The 19569-nt window shown below is 46.5% G+C and overlaps 1 protein-coding gene across 6 annotated transcripts in view; it reads right to left on the bottom strand.

The window, feature by feature from the left end:
• The window catches only part of Fit1 (Fermitin 1), an 89215-nt gene that overhangs the window by 20483 nt on the left and 49163 nt on the right, over window positions 1–19569 (bottom strand). Inside the window, exon 1 of one of the 6 annotated variants that reach the window (XM_071687503.1) lies at window positions 6400–6514. The exons of the other annotated variants lie outside the window; for them this stretch is intronic. The gene's annotated coding sequence lies outside the window, so the exon portion shown is untranslated. Of the gene's footprint in view, window positions 1–6399; window positions 6515–19569 lie in introns of those variants that run through there. 6 annotated transcript variants of the gene reach the window in all.

Below are 19569 nucleotides of genomic sequence, written 5' to 3'. Positions count from 1 at the left end.
TCAATTATGTGTGAATAAAGGAGGGTTGCTATGATGTGATGTGATTATCCTCTATCACTAAAATTTGAGTCTTTACCTTCCTGTGTCCTCTCAAACAACTATGTTCTCTCAAAAGAAAATTTACCACTTCTAAAAAAAAATCTTTGACAATCAATTCTTTTGTCTTATTCTTCCTTCTTTATTCAAGGCCCAGCCTCTATAATAACATCTGTCTGTGACTGAAGCCTGTGACACAACAATAAATGAAAAATAAATAAACATCAGAACAAACAAATAGAAAATATACATTAAAAAAAAGGAAGAATTACTCAGAAGTCTCGCGTTGGGCTTAATATTCAATTAACATGCAGACTCTAACTTATTATTAGACAGTTCGCGGTAATTCTTCAAAGGACCATACATAATGCTATTATCTCACTTCCATGTCAATTGGCCATGTTTGATCGATGATGCAGATGAGAATGATGGAAAATTATCTCAATAGGCTCAACGTACAGACAGCGCAAATACAAATGCAGTAGCATTAATCATACTAATAAAAAATCAATCTCAAAGGTTACTCCTTACAAAAATACAAGAATTCACAAAAAATGGAATAAAATGAAACACACACACACACACACACACACACACACAAGGTAGAGCCAAACCTAGATGTTCATCCTTCCCATTAGGCTTGATTAGTGAATGGGGACCTGGGGTAAGCTGTGTGTGTGTGTGTATGTATACATCAGGTTAGGATATGATATACGAATATAAACAGGGCCATGAGACGGGGAATCATGAGTGACAACTTTTTCTCCATACACCATAATGATATTCTAATCTTACACACACAAACACGTATATTGAAATAAATGAGGTTACATCGCAGCTTGAGACAATCCATTCGAAAGTATCCGGCTGGAAGAAGGAGAAAGTGGGGGAAAGCACTGGTTTCCAGAGGACAACCACTGCAACCTTCCACAATTACATAACCTAGTGGTGATGGTGGTGCAAGAGCCGGAGGAGGAGGATGGGGAGGAAACAGAGGGAGCATACTGGGGGGAAATAAAGGTTAACTGAAGGGAAAAATGGAAGGGAGAGGGAAGGCTGTAGAGGTGACGAAAAGGAAATTGGGTAAGAGATAAAGGGTGGAGGGAGGATGGGAGAGGGAATACAATGTAGGTGGTCCGCTCGCTAGTGTAAGACGTTTAAAGGGACGATACATAAGAAGGGGGGGGGGGGGGGGTGAGGGCCCCGCCAAACCCCCTGATGCTCGCTTTTACTGCTGATGTCAGACTAGACCCAGGTACACCTACACACACACACGCACACGCACACACACGCCTACACACACACACACACACACACACACACACACCTCACGGACATGCCTACACATACACTTACATGCCTATTCGTAAATACCCACGCATTTAAACACACACACACACACACACACACACACACACGAGCGTCCGTAGTGAAATGGTTAACGCTGACACCCATCAATCTCACGGGCCCGTGTTCGAGACCCGGGCAGGGCAGGTGGCTTACAGCCAAACCAACTTCCCGATCAAAATGGTCGATAAGAGTACCTGGTGTGTGTGTGTGTGTATGATCACTCTTTGAAAGTCATGGAGGGAGAGTACATTATTACCTATCAGCGCGGTAAGAAGAGGATGTTTTACGCTCGTGAGGCTCCATCTCTTGAATATTTTCTATCATAAAACTTCAAATTTGTGTATGTTGTTTGCATCTGGCGTCTTCATTCATTTCAATCCATTCATCCAACACTTTTGATATTATTCTACATATTTCTAAATAAGTTTCTTAACTTCATGCTATGTTCTTCGGTTGTCCTATCCCTTCACCTCTCGCATCACTGCTGTAATCAGGTCACCCCTCTCCAATCTTCTAACATGGGCAAATTCAAAGCTTCTAGCCTTTCCCAGTATTTCACATCCCTTAATTCTGGTAACATCTTTGTTGCCCTCCTCTGGATCTTCTCTTTTAGCTCCTTGTGCTTCTTTACCAGGGGTGGCCAAACTTGAGTGCATATCCTATTTTTGGCCTATCGTAGGACATGAACAGCTTGCTAAATATGTCCTAATTCATGAACCTGAATGTTATATTAATATCTGGCAGCAAACAGTTGGTCTCCTTGACTATCGTATCACCACCTACGGTGGGACCTCTGGCGGTAGGTTGGCGAAAAACGTCAACTCCCAACATCTCTCCTTCACACACACACACACACACACACACACACACATATTCCAGCTTGAGAGAGAGTTTTACACTCGTGTTACGTCGTTACTCCTACGTGTCGTGTGTGTGTGTGTGTGTGTGTGTGTGTGTGTGTGTGTGTGTGTGTGTGTGTGTGTGTGTGTGTGTATAAACACACACACATAGCAAGGTGGATGGCTGCTCCCACGCAGTACACCAGTTACAGTTAGGCTTCCTACATCTCCCACCCACGTGTAGCTGCCCTCCTACCATCATCACACAGGCTGCTACACCTCCTCCCACCACACACACACACACACACACACACAGGCACACCACCACCACCTCCCAACCCTCTGGACGCAGTTCATTATTCCTTTGAATAATATTCGCAAAATGCCCTTTTCTTGGCAGCTGACCCCTCAGGCTGACGCTGGGAAAGTCAGTCGAGGTCAGAAAGAACTCCGTCAAGACAGTTCGAGTCCCAACCTTAGTCAGGTATATAAGCACAATAATCGTATTCAACTGCCTCTAAGTGACCTGGACAATACATGTGTCATGACAGGTGTGGTAACTCCAGGTGTTGACCATGACCCCGGAAGTACCTGTGTCATGACAGGTGTGGCTGCCACAGGTGTACCTAGGAACGAGAGGTGACCATGTTTGGGCCAGCATGGGAGGACGGAGGAGGGGGGGGGGGGGTGTGCGGTGCGATGCGCCAGGGGGTCCTTGGCCTGTCTCGAGTTCCACATACGCCTCCACAAGCCTACATACGCCCGGACCCCCCCCCCCCCCCCATCAAAACACACACACACACACACACACACACACACACACACCTTCATCCTGACTGATAACATCAGTGGATTCCTTGATAACAATATCAGAACATTCCGACACCATGTAAGGTCACCCAGAGGGACATTTTCAAAGCACGGCGTGGATGATGATGATGATGATGATGATCGTGCACACGTCTCACTGACGGCAACAGCTCGTAAACAACGAACCAGCTGTCGCTCACCACGCCTCACCAACAGCTGAACGACCCACACACAACCCGGGGCACCACCTCTGATAAGATCCAGACACAGGTAAACAAACACACTGATACGAGTGTTTACTTAGACAAATCATTCCTGACGTCATAATAATGAGTGATTACTATAATTATCCGGTCAACTGGACCAGTGGAGGTATTCTACTTAAACCATCTAATTTAAGTGAACTGTAAAGAGTATCAGACGTGTGTGTTCTCTTCCGTCTTCTCTCTACCTTTCGGGGTCAGTCAGCTCTAAACGCACCTGTGAAGACCAGAGTAATTCCACACACATTCTTCCCTCACTACGTTCCTCCCACCCGAGATAACCTTCACTGGGGCACGTTTGCCCATGTGATGTCCCTCAGAGACTATAACAAAACAGAAAAGCTAGAAAATATGTATCTATCTTCACGACTTTGGTGAATAGATCTATAGGTATACTTACATCAATACTAATACTGAATATATATATATATATATATATATATATATATATATATATATATATATATATATATATATATATATATATACGCACACACATCATAAAACCATTACCAAACCCTACAATTACTATACCTCTCGCCTCCATTACACCCAATACAGACATCTCCATTTCATTTCATCAGCGGCTGTCGAGCCTAACAAAACGACACGAGTGTCCAGGTTCGACCCTCTCTCTCTCTCTCTCTCTCTCTCTCTCTCTCTCTCTCTCTCTCTTTTCTCTCTCTCTCTCTCTCTCTCTCTCTCTCTCTCTCTCTCTCTCTCTCTCTCTCTCTCTCTCTCATATATAATTCCCGTCGGCTTATCCACGCCGCAATTCGTACGTCCGTGCGAGCCACTGTTGTGGTCTGGGAGGTCATGTGTACTTTCCTATGGGTAAGGTCATAATGCATGACCCTATACCCGAGGCGTACAGTCGTACTCCTCATGCTCAGGGGTCGTACCGTCGTACTTATTGATCGTAGCCTTCCCACTCAAGGGTCGTTTCGTCGTAACCACTGAGCGTATCGTTGTGCTCAAGTGCATAACATGACGTCACCCGTCACCAAAAATCCCAGGAAAGGTGTGTGTGTGTGTGTGTGTGTGTGTGTGTGTGTGTGTCAGGGGGAACGCCAGGGATCCCGGGTGAGAGCGGGACACAGGTATTTCCTCGACCCACCAACACCATTGCCACACCAACGCACACATGACACTATTTCAGCCCCAGATGGTAAACCGAATCTCCTTCCTTCTCCTGGTCGCCCACCATACAACCATCTGTCCGTCACGGTAGCTGGTCACAGATGGCACACAGCTAGGGGGGGCGGGCGGGGCTGGCTGGACAGTCGTGCACCACGATAGCTGGTCACAGATGGCACAGAGATGAAGTATGTCACGCGATGGACGGCCAGGAGAACTAACTCCTCAAATGTGCTGATCTCATCATGTCTCCATCGAGGTCACAACGTATGACATCAAAACGAAGGGAACCAGTTAGCCATATTGGACCGCAAGCCTCCCAAGAATGAAAAAAACAATTATAAACTACACCAAATACAACAAACCCCAGAGAGAAACGAAAACGAATGATATATATATATATATATATATATATATATATATATATATATATATATATATATATATATATATATATATATATATATATCCACAACGCCTCAACTTCATGAATCTCGGATATTCAGTAGCCTAACACGGAGAATTTTCCTAAGTGTAACCCAGGGAACGTCCCCAGAATCACCCGGTACCGTATCCACAGAGGGCACGTTCACCGTTGATGGTAGTGGGATGATGAGCCAACCACTATATAGGAAGGCAGGATGACTCGCACTTACCCAGCCACTAGTAATCAACATCCCTCCTCAGACTAAATGATCCCTTCTGCTTCTTACACAGTGGCCCGACCTTGGTGTGTGTTCTTACTGCACTCTCCTTCCTCCATCTACATAACGTAGGGATATACAGATGCTCTTCCTGTACTGCATGCAGCAGATAACCTGATCACGGGCCATCGGGTCTTCTGTGGCCATAGACCTCCCCCAACGTACCACACCATCCGATGGACTCCGAGGTCACCATTAGCACTAACCCACAACCTCCGGATCCAGGATCGGCTTCCTGGAACTCCAGTGAAACGCAACCATTCCACCAGCATTGTGTCACTGAAAATCCTTTCCAGGCGGAACCTGGACTCCAGCCTCATCTAAGAAAGTTATACTAAAAAATTACCTCACAGATTCCCCCTCTCCAGCAAGGAGATGGTGACTCGTACAACCCTGTCGACCAGCACCACAACCATAACATGTTGACACTGCACAAGGGGTTGTGATACGACAGCTGAATGTCTTTCAAAGAATCAAATACGCTTTACACAGGGCCACACGGTGTGAGACCACGACGGCCATGGCTGGCGCGAGGAGTTGATCAGCATGAGATGTTGTCATAACAGGAGAAAACAAAATACTTACGCCATCCACAAAACGCACTGGAAGACTGACTGATAAGGCGAAATTTTGTAGAACTCGCTAAAACCTGCTGGCTTTCCAGTGATTTTCAGCACGGAAAGCTACTTACAAAAAAAAACAAAAAAACAAGAGAACCTCTATCTACTGGTTTTATGAAGTCATAACACACAATGTAGAGTTACAATAATAATAACAATAACAATAATAATAATAATAATAATAATAATAATAATAATAATAATAATAATAATTCACCAGAAGTGTCCTGAAACACAGTTCGTTCCAATATTATATCGTTGGCCTGAGGAATGTTCAGCGCCCTCCCCCGCACACACACAACATCGCTCCCCTCAAGGCACTGTACCTATACCTCGGCTCTCTCATCCTCACAAGGGGGCCCAACACAAGTTACAACTCCATATCAATATAAAAGAATACGTGAGGAGATCTGACGCGTCAAATGTGTCAAGAAACTGGGTGTAGACTACGGGCCTTCCTATGTGACAGAGACGCACTGTGCTCTATATGTCTAGAAATGTGCTGATATAAAGTACCTTGGTCTCTCTGAACCCACAAGGGGGACGATGAAGAACTACTCACACGAAGAGGAACAGTATTCAAGACTGTACAAATAGCAGAGAATAACCCCTTCCAATGACCCTTCTCTGGTCTGAATACCTTTTCAACGTCTACTGAAAACGGCAGACCGTTTAAACAGAAGGGAGCCTTTTCTTAAACCATGCAAACAGCTCCCTTCCCCACCGGTGAGTGGGTCCGCGTCGCAACACAAGAGATGTTTCCCCTGAGGGGACCCGGCCCGGGGCGCACTACTGACACTGTTCTATTCTCCTGCAGGGGCGAACCCTTCCCCCATCAATTACAGCCCAAGTGCACGGTGGCTCCCAGGCTCTGTTGGGGGGAGAGCGAGCCCCAGCCACACCGGCAACACACGAAACCAATACTTCTCACAGTTGCCCAAGTGAGGGTGCATGGATCATCATGACCTCAGAGCCAGTCAAACAGTCGACAACCAAGGTCAGAGAACGACTGAGCAACGCACACTCTGCAAACATTACATCAAATTTCCAATAACAGTGAGAGTGAGTGCGATCAACAGATCCGGAGAGGAATGAAAACATTAGCATTATTTCTTAATCTCTCGATGGCATATTTTAACCCCTTATCTTCTGATACCAGAAGGATATTGCGTGGATCACCTGCGTCGCCTGCAACGCAACGCAGTTCCCTGCAGTAGAATAAGACTCAGCTGAGAATACCTGATGTAAAAACATCACGTACATAAACGTACTTACGTTCCGTGGACAAGGATGGAGTTTTCTTCGTTATAAGCTGGGTTCGGCTCCCCGGCTAAAGCTCTTCCTATACATGACATACCCCGGACAAAATCAAGAGCAGAGGTATGGGGTCTTACGTCACGTATATCGTTGCATACTGGGAAACTGTGTCAAGTTTCCTCATCAAGAATTTTCAAGTTATGACGAAACAAAGTTTTGCCTCCAACGAAAGACAGACAGACAGACAGACAGACCGGACGGACGGGCAAAACGAATCCTGAGATGTGTGTGTGTGTGTGTGTGTGTGTGTGTGTGTGTGTGTGTGTGTGTGTGTGTGTTCAAGACGGGGGAAGGGTGGGTTCCTTCCCTTGTTTCCACTGGTCAGCTGAGCATGGGACACCTGCCTCGGTCACTGGGAACATCACGCCGCGACCTCATGAGTCAAATCTTGAGATTTGCTCTTCCTAGAAGTACATACGTCCCGTCGCACTCAATGGGGTCGTACGGTTGTGCTCGGTGGGGTCGTACCGTCGTGCTCAGTGGGGGTCGTGCCGTCGTACTCGGAGGGGCTGTACCGTCATGCTCAGCGGGGTCGTAAGGTCGTGATCGCAAGGAAATCTGTTTCTCAACATGTCCACCAGGTGTCTCCTGGTGCTCCTTACGTCGTCAGTGTGTTTTAACGACCACACAGTCCCCGGATGTTGTTGCTATTTCCTCGTTGTGCGCATATGGTGCTGTCTGTCCAAACCTGCGGTGCAATGGTTCGACGTAACGTCTTTCACTCCGGTGTGGAATCACTGTGTGTGTGTGTTTGTGTAGGCATACATAAGAGTAAATACAAGGTACATACAAAAAAGGTTGAGAAGACGGTAAAGAGTGCAAAACTCTGCCCCCGTAAAACATAACAATAGTAATCACATACACACACGCATATATATATATATATATATATATATATATATATATATATATATATATATATATATATATATATATATATATATATATAAGGACAAGAAGCTACAAAGGCACTCAGTAAAAAGACACATAAAGGACACTCATGATGATGAAAAGCCTTACACGCGAGGTCAAACATAAACGCACGCAACATAAAGAAACAGGAACAGAGACACACCCACTAACATAACAGGACACGGAAGACGCATTTAATTAAACACACACACACACACACACACACACACACGGTGCCACAAAGGTGTGGAACTCTCTCCCCGTAATTCACAAATGGTAATCACACACACACCACGAAATATTCTAGACAAAATATATGAGGAGAAATTACACCGATTATATACTCTCGTTTTTTCCTTTAAAAAGGTGTACTGATGTGAAATGCTGCAGATCTGAATATATAGATGGCAGCCACATTATTATTACATCACCTTAAAAAGCTGACGAAATTACGGATTAGAAAGCGTCCAGGGGCCTTTCACAGCCCTTATTAAAAGAGGTCAGAAAACTAAATTACTGGCGAACGATTGAAAACACTCAGATTACACTGCCTGACGGGAAAGGTATATATCATCATCCATAACTGGAAAATCCTAGAAGGTATGGTTCCCAACCTACCCACATTCGGAAACAACATCCTAGTAGCAAGACGAGCATGGAAGACGTTGTAAAATACCAACTCTGAAATCTAAAGGCGCGACATGCACATTAGGAGAGCGTACCTCAAACCCTGAGGACCCAGATCATCAACACACCGCCATCTATCATGAATGCACGATCCGCTGAAATGATTAATGAGACGCACACCAAACTGGGAGAAGATAATGGCACAGATAGCTATACCAGAATGTATTGAGACAAAGACTCTTCAATAACAGAGGAGGAGGATGGCACACACACACACAGCTAAATATGCGACGAACCAAACGAGGAGGATGGCACACACACACAGCTAAATATGCGACGAAGCAAATGATAAGTGTCTGGATGTATTCAGCACACTCGTGTTGCCCGCTCCTGAAATGGATGCCGGCCCTCACATTTTCCCGAAACTGTCGGCCAAATCACTTCAATTTCTTCGCTTTCTTTTCACCATCATCTTCACTACACCATCAGATCTGGTCGCCACCCGGCTCCACCCACCCACCCACCACAGACGGCCAACACCCAACAGGGATCGGCCAGGTGTCTCGCATGTGCATGACACCACGTTATTAGACCATCCTCATTGCTGCGTTGGCGACACATCCTCCCTGTCTCACTGCACGTGCACCTGCAGAGAGAGAGAGAGAGAGAGAGAGAGAGAGAGAGAGAGAGAGAGAGAGAGAGAGAGAGAGAGAGAGAGAGAGAGAGAGAAGGCTTGGGAGAGGCTGGTCATTAAAACACCATAACACCCACACTCCATTATACAAATCAAAACATCGCATCGTTAACACATGACCCTAATGCCACGCCCTGAGGTGTAGAGATGCCCAAAACAGAAAACGGACAACACGCAACACAATCAACAATGGCTCAGAACCACTACTCCACACCAAACCCAGGGACGCAGCGAACCCGTCCCTCAATGCAAAAAAAAAAAAAAAAAACACACACACACGGTACAGCTATGGCAAGCAATCACAAGCACGGAAAACCGCATCATCCCAGATGAGAACCAAAAACGAGATAAACACATTGGTATGTCACCACGACAAAAGCCTACACTACCTTCTCAATATCCATAATGCTACTGTCTAGTGCATGATTCCTTCCCTGGTGATCTGAGGAAGCCACGATGACAATGATGCCAACACCAGAAACGCCATGTACCGACCCAGAGAGTCATCTGAATATATGTGAATCAACTGCACAGCTACACACATAAGCAAAGCCGTCAACAAACTGAGGACAAACTACCTCTAAATTGTACATTGTTACGGAGACATAATAGAAATTACCAAAGAGATTACTGTGTTGACGTCCTTCACCAGAGTTACGCCGCAATAACCACAAAGACACAGCAACATCACCGGAATTTACAGCGCTAAGCTGGGGTCCCACAGGCTACCATCCTGGGTCCGACGCTATTTATAACCTATCCAGCTGACATATCCCCCCCACCCACCCACCCTCAACCCACCCGCTGGGGAACTTGTGCATGGACGTCTCTGGCGCACACCATACTATACACACACACACACACACACACACACACACAACACTCCAGTAACACATTCCCTGGAACCTACCAATCCTCGTACACCCTGAGGCATCCAGACTCGAACGAACACAAAAGGAAAATAAATACACGCGTGCAGTTGACGATCGTGGCCGGAGGTAGACTGAAACCCAGAGATACGATGACACTGGGAAGCACACATTGGGCCAGAGGGAGCTGTACACTACTAGGGTGACACACCATACTAAGCAGAGGGCTGACGGTGGCAAAAACAACAATGAGAAGCTTGTAAAAATTCTAGCGTCCCCCCTGAGAGGCCAACTCTACATCTGTAGAGGCTATGATCATTCCTACTTATCAAACACTACTTCCTAATCCTTTAAATAACTTATTCCACAGATGGCACACAATATATCACTACGCTTCGTCATAACTGAAAAGCATCCATATATCGAAGAAAACATCGGACACCACCATCTGCGAGTTATACAATACCAAAGGGGACGAAAGCCAGAAACACAGTCTAGACCTCGACAGCAGCACAAACATGAAACACACTTGGTTCCCACGAGGCCTTAGAACCCAGAAAGATAAGCCCAGCCATTCATCTCCCACACACTATATGGCCACTTGTCCGCCTAACTTACCTACTAATTCCTAAGCCAAGACACACACATGAACACACACACGGGTGAACCCCGTAAAGTACAAATAATTAATCACATGCATACAAAAGCTGGGAGGGGAACTTGATAGTCAATGTAATGCTTGAGCCGTCATCATTGTGTGTGTGTGTGTGTGTGTGTGTGTGTGTGTGTGAGGGGGGGGGGGGTGTAAAACAGGAGGCGGGATATAGAGGAAGATGCCACCCTCCGACGATCACATCCACTGGTCTTCCTGGGGGTCTCAACCCCAGGGCAGGTGCCCAGCCCCCGCCCCCCCCTCCATCACCCATGAGAGGACTAGGCTCCCCCCTCAGCCCCACCCCATCACAGGGCCGCTACTAACCCCCCCTATACCCCATTAGCAGGCCGGGCTCATCAATCACGTGGGTGCTCCCCCCCCCCCTTCCCCCCATCGCAGCAGGCGACCCACCACCCATACGTCACCCCCCTCAACGCCACACTACCCTCCCCACCAGACAGATCACCCCAACACATCCCGACATCACCTCACAGATTTACGACAACAAGTAAGTCCCCCACCCGCCGGATGTACACTTGTGATACGTTCACCAACTCACTACATTAACTTTTACACTATCTTATTTTCTTTAATCTGTCGTCGACAATTCTCTCGAATTCAATACGATTCCCCAACTTGGGTACCACATCCTAACCCTCCAACCACTTACTAAGGGAATTTCCAACTCGTCACTTAATATCCGACTCTCTAGTTACTCACCAACGCTGCCAAGGTGAACAAGGACTCACCCTCACCTTGGCTACCTTATGAATCAGGCCAGCATCACTGCCGGCCGACGGGCCCGCACCTTCGTGACTCAAGATTGCGAGAGGTCACCACACACACACACACACACACACACACACACTGACTCACCGCAGGCGTTGCGTTCACATGCTATGACAACATGACCACTGCTAGACATAACGAGTACATCCTTGTCCATTCCTTCAAGTCTCGTATCAACTCAAACCCATTCTGGGGGTTAGAGGGATGGAAGAAGCCCCCCCCTCCCCGAACAAAACCCTCACCTGCACTGAGAAATGGAGTTGAGGAGATTGGGTGGCGATTCTGGATGGGCAATCATGTAAGCTAATCCATCCATTGTCGAGAGCAGGAAATACCGAGAGAAGCAAAATGACTCAGAATCTCCATCTTCTGTCGCAGTCCAGTCACTGAAGGGCAGCTCTGCTAATACAACAATAGGACTTGTGTCTGCGATCTGTGTCGCCACCACCACTCCTCTGGTTTCACCCAACATCTGGCTCCGACTCACACCCTAAACGCTGGCAAAACAAACCAGCCACAAACACTGGTAAACTTGAGAGCAAACCTGGGAGTATCACATGTGAATGTTGTAGACAGACGTGGGCATGTTTGTGACTATTCAGCAGGGGTGGGGGGGGGGGAGAGCACGCGATGTGGTGGAACATGAGGCAGTGTAAAGACACTCTGAACGCACTCTACAAGCCACATCCGAGGCACTCACGAGGCACTCTGGATGCACTCTACAAGCCACATCCGAGTTACTCCAGAGGCACTCTGAACGCAGTCTAAAAGCCACATCCGAGGTACTCAAGAGGCACTCCGAGCGCACTCTACAAGCCACATCCGAGGCACTCAAGAGGCACTCCGAACGCACTCTACAAGCCACATCTGAGGCACTCAAGAGGCCACACACGAGGCACCCTACAGGCACTGTGGGGTTGAGTCATCCAGCCCGTCTCTGTGGGCCAATTTACTGTGCGTTTCTGGCAATCACTGAGGCAGCGGTGGCGGACGGGCGCTGCATTGCCTGGGGCAGTGCTCGAAGCGGTGCCGGGCTGCTGCAGTGACCAACAGTGACTCAGGCACTGGCTGGCGTGGACCGAGACGCACTGGCTTTCCAAACAGCGCCGACTGGGAAACCATACGGGGTGCTGTTGTTCAGTGTCGTGAAGGGAGCGTGTGGGCGTTCATGATGCAAGCGTGGGCGTGGGACGATGAATGGCAGGGTACGATGGGCGTGGGCCTCTCTCTCTCTCTCTCACTTGGCGTCGTGCAGGTGGTTGCAACCTCACAGCCACCTTCTAACCCCACACCACTGACAAGCCACAGTTGAGCAACCAAGCATGCCAGGTAGCCAGCAGGCTCACAGCCAACCCCAGCAGTTCATCCCCCCCCCCCCCCACCCCTCTCTGGTGGGGTTGGCTGGTCCATGAATGGGCACCTGACGGAAGATGTGTGTGTGTGTGTGTGTGTGTGTGTGTGTGTGTGTGTAAATATATATATATATATATATATATATATATATATATATATATATATATATATATATATATATATATATATATACAAAATAGAGGCCAAGGGGTTGGAATAATTCCCTACACCATAACCGGTTGGTCTACCCACATCCCACTTGCGGCACTGCCCTCTGGCGATGGACCACGACAAGAGGTGATCCGAACCGTGGGCCTGGCTTGGCAGGGCGCTGCCGCGCGCGCGCACACACACATACACACAGAGAGAGAGAGAGAGAGAGAGAGAGAGAGAGAGAGAGAGAGAGAGAGAGAGAGAGAGAGAGAGAGAGAGAGAGAGAGGCTTTGGACTGAGCACACATGGGTCAGTAAATATTATTTGGGGGGGGAGGGGAGGAGCTGTTTACATGCTTGTGTGGTGTAAACAGTTGGATCCCGAGCTCTCCCACACACTCCCCTCTCCCACTCTTCCTTCTCCTCTTTTTTCTCTCCCTCAAACCCTCTCCTTCCCTAAATCTTTAAAGAAAATAACTAACGCGAGGGTCTGTTCTATCTGTGAGACACCATAGGAAGACTTCCTAACCCCATTACCATCTCCATGCTCTGGTGACCACACACGCACACGCAACACACACGACTCTTCCCCGTATTTACTATGACTGACTAAAGGAGGAAATAAAGGATTCTCTTCCTCAGGTGACATTACTGGTTTATAGATATAATGAAGATGAAGGAGTTCCGTTTGTAGTATAAGAGGATAATCTAGATAATAAAGACGGATTTCCCCAGGTAATACGAGAGGACATAACGTAGATAACAAATACGGATTTCTCCAATATGAAAATACACTAAAAGATAATAAAGACAAGTTTCCCCACGTGATATGAGAAGATAACATAGACAATACAGACGGACTTCCCCAGGTGATACGCGAGGACAACATGGATGACAAAGACAAGTTTCCTCAAGTAATATGAGAGGTTGATCCGGCCTCACTGACCCTGATGTAACATCCAGTAATGCAGGAATTCTGTGTTCTGCGACAGGCTGGCTGGCTGGCTGGGTGGCCATGTAGGTGACCCTCACACGTCCTTGTGTTTAATATGGTTGGCCTCCACGCTCACGTCTGCTGCTACACACCCCCACGACCACCAGGCTCCACCCTACCACACCCATGCCAGCTTTCCCACACCCACACGACTCCACCCTCTAACACCCCCATAAGCCCTACCCACTGTTTTACATTTTTCCCAGCCCCTCCCCCCCACACAATTCCTTGAATCTCATAAACACCATTCTGACCTCCTCATCCATGAGTCACCTCCAACACTACTCACGATTCTATCAACCTCCTCCAAAAACCCTCCACCGCATTCTCCTCCCCACCCTGAGGGGGCTGAGCTCCCCAATCCCTCCCTTGCACAGGGGAACCACCCCATCCAAAACACACCCCAAGCGACCGTATATCACACTAACCATCCTAACCACACACACACACACACACACACAGACACAGACAGACAGACAGACAGACACACAGACACACACACACACACACACACACACACACACACACACACAGAGACACACACACACACACACAGACACACACACACACACACACACACACACACACACACACACACACACAACCTTCTTCGTGAACTACACGTCAGGAGAACAGAATCATTCGCCTCCTGATAACCCGACGGCCACACCTGAGCCAAGCCGGTGATAACAGACGTTGCGCAGGACCGGAACTCGGATATAACTAAGACCATGATGACATGCGTTGTGGCGGGGGGTGGTCGGGGGACGCCAGCGTGTGACTAGAGGTACCGCATCTCTTAGGTGGTGAAATAATGACTCCACTCCGGGGGGTGTGGGCGGAAAAACTGGCGTCATGCAGGTTGCACATCGCCTCCTTCCCCGGGAAAAAGGGGGAAGCGTGTGGATGAACTCGTACACTTCCTTCTCCCGTGTATGGGGGGGGGGGGGGGGGGACAGAACTAGGTGATTAGCCAGTCAACTCGACCACAGAAGGAGGGGGGGGGGGGAGGGTGAGGCACTTCGAAGATCCTTCCTGATGTGATCACAAAATTGGACTTCGGCAGGGGTAGTGCCACACTGTGAGCGAAGGTGCCACGGTTCGAACCCCGTGGGGGAATATCGTGGGGGCGCAGTGGCTGCCTGGCCCAGTGCGACGCCATGACCAGCAACATCCGGCCTGGACTCCGCAGGGGGGAGGGGGGGGACCACTTCAATTTCCGGTCCCACACCTAACCACCACCACCACACACGGCCCCTACGAAAAAAATTATGCAGTCACATTCCCATCTACATTCCCGTCTACCCCTCACGTCAATCACATCCCCATCCATTCCTCTCAACCTGTCTACCAGCACTACATCCCCCTCAACAAGGGTCAACCCTTTATCAACACTTTTTTTCCCCAATACTTCCCTAACTTGCAGAGTACTAAAAACATGATTACAAATTCGTTCTGTTGTCCCGTCCATTTAAATTGTAATGAACGATCTTTACGTAAATTTCAGGCAGATAATCAACAATGCATCACTCAACGTAACGGTAAATATGACGGCAATCTTGCCTTAAGTTTACTTGTGTAGCCGGGACCGGGTCCTTGGACGACCGAGCTTTCCTCTTGACGTCATTAATGTCTCTAAATCATTTCTCCCTACAGTGCTGGTACGACACTTAGTTGACTTCATACGACACAGGGAAGCATTCACGAAGAACAATGTTCAGTCGTGTGAGTGTACAATGAATGCCAATGTCCGGTCACTGGGCGCGCGCGGCATCCGCTACTTCCCCACAACAGGTACATGATACAATAACAAAGGCCAAGTATGAACGTGTGTGTGTTTTTTCTTTGCCTCGTATTACTGTCCACTTGAGAGCCAGGCTAATATCTTTAAGTACCACCACAACTGTAGAGTTAAGTGGCCTGTGACCCAAGTAGGGGGTTGAACCTATGCATGCCATCACTTAAGACAATCTACTTCAAACTAAAAGTTAGAGGGATGACCCATCCAAGATGTGACAGAACCAAAATCACTCATGCCCTTAGGCAAAATATACTTTAATAACCAAGTATACTAACATGGAGACGAGTCCAGGGGATGGCACATACAATGAGGGCTGTAGGGAGGCCCAGGAATATCAGTGAGGTATTACAAATGTCATTAATATCCCTATACTTTTAATCCCTCTGATATAACACGCATGTTTCTTGCATCATCATCCTAACCCAATCCCTAAATCCGGCTCTCAAGAAGGAAATAACGACCTCTGATGTTAAGAAGGAAGGAAGGAAGGGAGGAAGGAAGGGACACTGCAGCGGAGATCGAACTACAGAAAAGTTTCATGTGATGTATATAAACGTTTACATTCTCGTAACGACGCCATCACACACCAGCCGGCTTGCACATGACCAAGGACATAATACCCAGATATTTTACTTATATCTCTGCTTATATATATATATATATATATATATATATATATATATATATATATATATATATATATATATATATATATATATTCTCCCAAGCGCTAACATAAAACATTCTCTTGTGCAAGCGCCTCGCCAGTAACGTTTTCCAAGAAGGAATGTGGAAATTACCAACAGTTTTTTTTTCAGTGGGATGTAGAGCGAATCCTAAGAATCAAACAGTTTACGTAAACCCACATCAACACGGCGCAGCGGCGTGATGACGGCAAGACGGTGCACCACTTGCTTACCTTAACTGTTCCTCCTGTTGATGATATCATGATAACTGCACTAGTTACAACAAAACATACACAGTCGATCGGTGGCGAAGCCACTGCAAAATCTTTGAAATGTGTGATCAAGAATAAAAGTAAATAAAAATAAGAGAAACACAGGAACAAACAGTAAAGTGGAACGATGCGCCTGTACAACCTGCCAACAGAGGGCATACATATCGCATCCGGCGCCTCCATGGTGGGAAAAAACGGATCCATCCCACAGGGAATAGTGCTGATACTCCCTCCTGTTCCTATAACAAACCTGAACTTCATATCACAATCAGAAGGTATTACCAGAATATGCATGATGTACATCTCTCTCTCTCTCTCTCTCTCTCTTCTCTCTCTCTCTCTCTCTCTCTCTCTCTCTCTCTCTCTCTCTCTCTCTCTCTCTCTCTCTCTCAAAAGTAGTCATTACGATCAGATATTAGCTATATCTTCCGGTGGGACACTGAGAGTTAACATGATCAATGGTGATTATTAACAACTTGATCATGAGAGTTATGAATCTCAAACTAACGTTGCAAAAAAGCCATCCTTGGTTATATAACATAACACGGCGTTCACCACTCCCTTCAAGTAAGGGTGTCAAGACTGAAAAATACATAAGTGTAATGCCCTTGTATCAAAAATTGAATGTTTCCAACACCTGAGGCCTGAGTCTTTGAAAACTCTCTGACTACAACTTACGCAATCATTAATGTTGTTATATGCACGTACCCTCAAAGGCCGAGGCTTTAAACACCTACACAGCCTGATTGATCAGAGAGGCAGCGATGCAGCTTAGTCCTAAAACCGAGATAGAAAAATCTGGGTGGTAAGAGGAGCCCGCGTACAACAGAGTAGATCAGTCCCTGACCAAGTTGTGCGGGTCGAGCAATGCCCCTAAACCGGCGTCAGGAATATATACAGTAGGGTAAGGTTGTCGCAATCAAGGAACTTAGTATACACTCTTAAAAGTCGTCTAGAAACACCCCAAGTATGCAAAGACTAGGCTGTCATCTAAGGTCGTACCGCCGTGCTCAAGGCTTGCGTCGTGTTGTTCAAAGGTCGTATCATTGGACTCGAGGGGGATCACTCACAATGCCTGCATCCTCCCAGGGTCAGTCCCCACGCTAGGTAAAGCACTCGCGGTACATGTTATCACTACTACGTGCTCGCGGCAATGCTCAAGATCACTGTCGTCTCCCCCGGATCAGTGCAACAATTTGCTAAACAAGGCAAACAATCATTCTCGAATGATTGCAAACAACGATAAACATGGCAGTAATCCCACGGCTCGAAAACAACTACGTACACGTGAGGCATGCGCTCATTATCTACTGACCTAACCTTACAGGGGTCAGGTCGAAGACCAGGCCATCATACCGTCGTGCTCAACGGTTGTACCGTTACGCTCAAGAGGCAAATTAAATATGCCTGTATTCTAAAACTCAAAATTTAGACAGAATCGTTAAATATCTTCCCCATATGAAGGTGTTTGTGTGTAAGTAGTTATAAACAATGCCAACAAAGCAGACACCAAGTACTCTAGGTGATACAGACCAATAAACCAAACAGCATAAGCGATAAAAGATATCAAACGCGAGGCTAAGATCAATAAACACGTGAGGTCAAGATAGCAAGCAAACACGAACAGCAGACACCAGTCAATAAGCAGATACCCAGTGGCATAGGTAAAAGCACATTATTCCAACTATCAAATAACGCCAGAGACAAGGAGAAGAAAATCAACTCAGTTCTAAGCGCCATGAAAGAATGCTGAGAAAATAAACAAAGTATAAGCTGAGTCTGGTGCTAAACTGCAACCAGGCCAAATGATATCGCCAGCTGTCGGTCACCCAGTTATGTAAAAGATAAAGCCACAAATCTTGGGAGTAAATGGTACGATATAATCACTTTAACAATTTCTTTTCCCCCTTGGGAAGACTACCTAGCTAACCTCTCCCAAACAGAGCCAAACCTACCCTCCTATTGGAAACTAACTAACCCATTCCTTGACAAAAGAAAAAAAAGAGGCAGAATCTCGTTATCGAAACGTTAACTATAGACCTGTGTCATCTTGCTAACCTAAGCTAACACAACTACTATAACCATCCCTGATCAAACTAAGGCATCTAAGTTCCCACATCGCTATATCGTAATGATGAAGATCCGATATCATAATTCTAACCACAGAACTTTTCTTGTTGGCCTAACTTAACCATCCATTAAAATAATCCTCCACATCATTAAGGTTACACTTACCATCATTTTCATCTTGTTTCGAATGATACAAAATGAAGTAACCAGGATAACGCGCAACATTTCAAAGCACTCGTACGAGAAACTTTATAAATATATATATATATATATATATATATATATATATATATATATATATATATATATATATATATATATATATATAGATATATATATGGCGACTAAAAGGGGAGGGAGCGGGGGGCTGGAAATCCTCCCCTCTTGTTTTTTTTTTTTTTTTAATTTTCCAAAAGAAGGAACAGAGAAGGGGGCCAGGTGAGAATATTCCCTCAGAGGCCCAGTCCTCTTTTCTTAACGCTAGCTTGCTAATGCGAGAAATGGCGAATAGTGTGAAAGAATGAAAAGAAATATATATATATATTTATATTCATTTTGCTTTGTCGCTGTCTCCCGCGTTAGCGAGGTAGCGCAAGGAAACAGACGAAAGAATGGCCTA

The sequence above is a fragment of the Panulirus ornatus genome, chromosome 43, assembly GCF_036320965.1.
Source record: "Panulirus ornatus isolate Po-2019 chromosome 43, ASM3632096v1, whole genome shotgun sequence".
NCBI classification, from domain to species: Eukaryota; Metazoa; Arthropoda; class Malacostraca; order Decapoda; family Palinuridae; genus Panulirus; species Panulirus ornatus.
The sequence above is the reverse complement of the archived record's forward strand: the minus strand, read 5'-3'. Positions and strand labels throughout refer to the sequence as shown.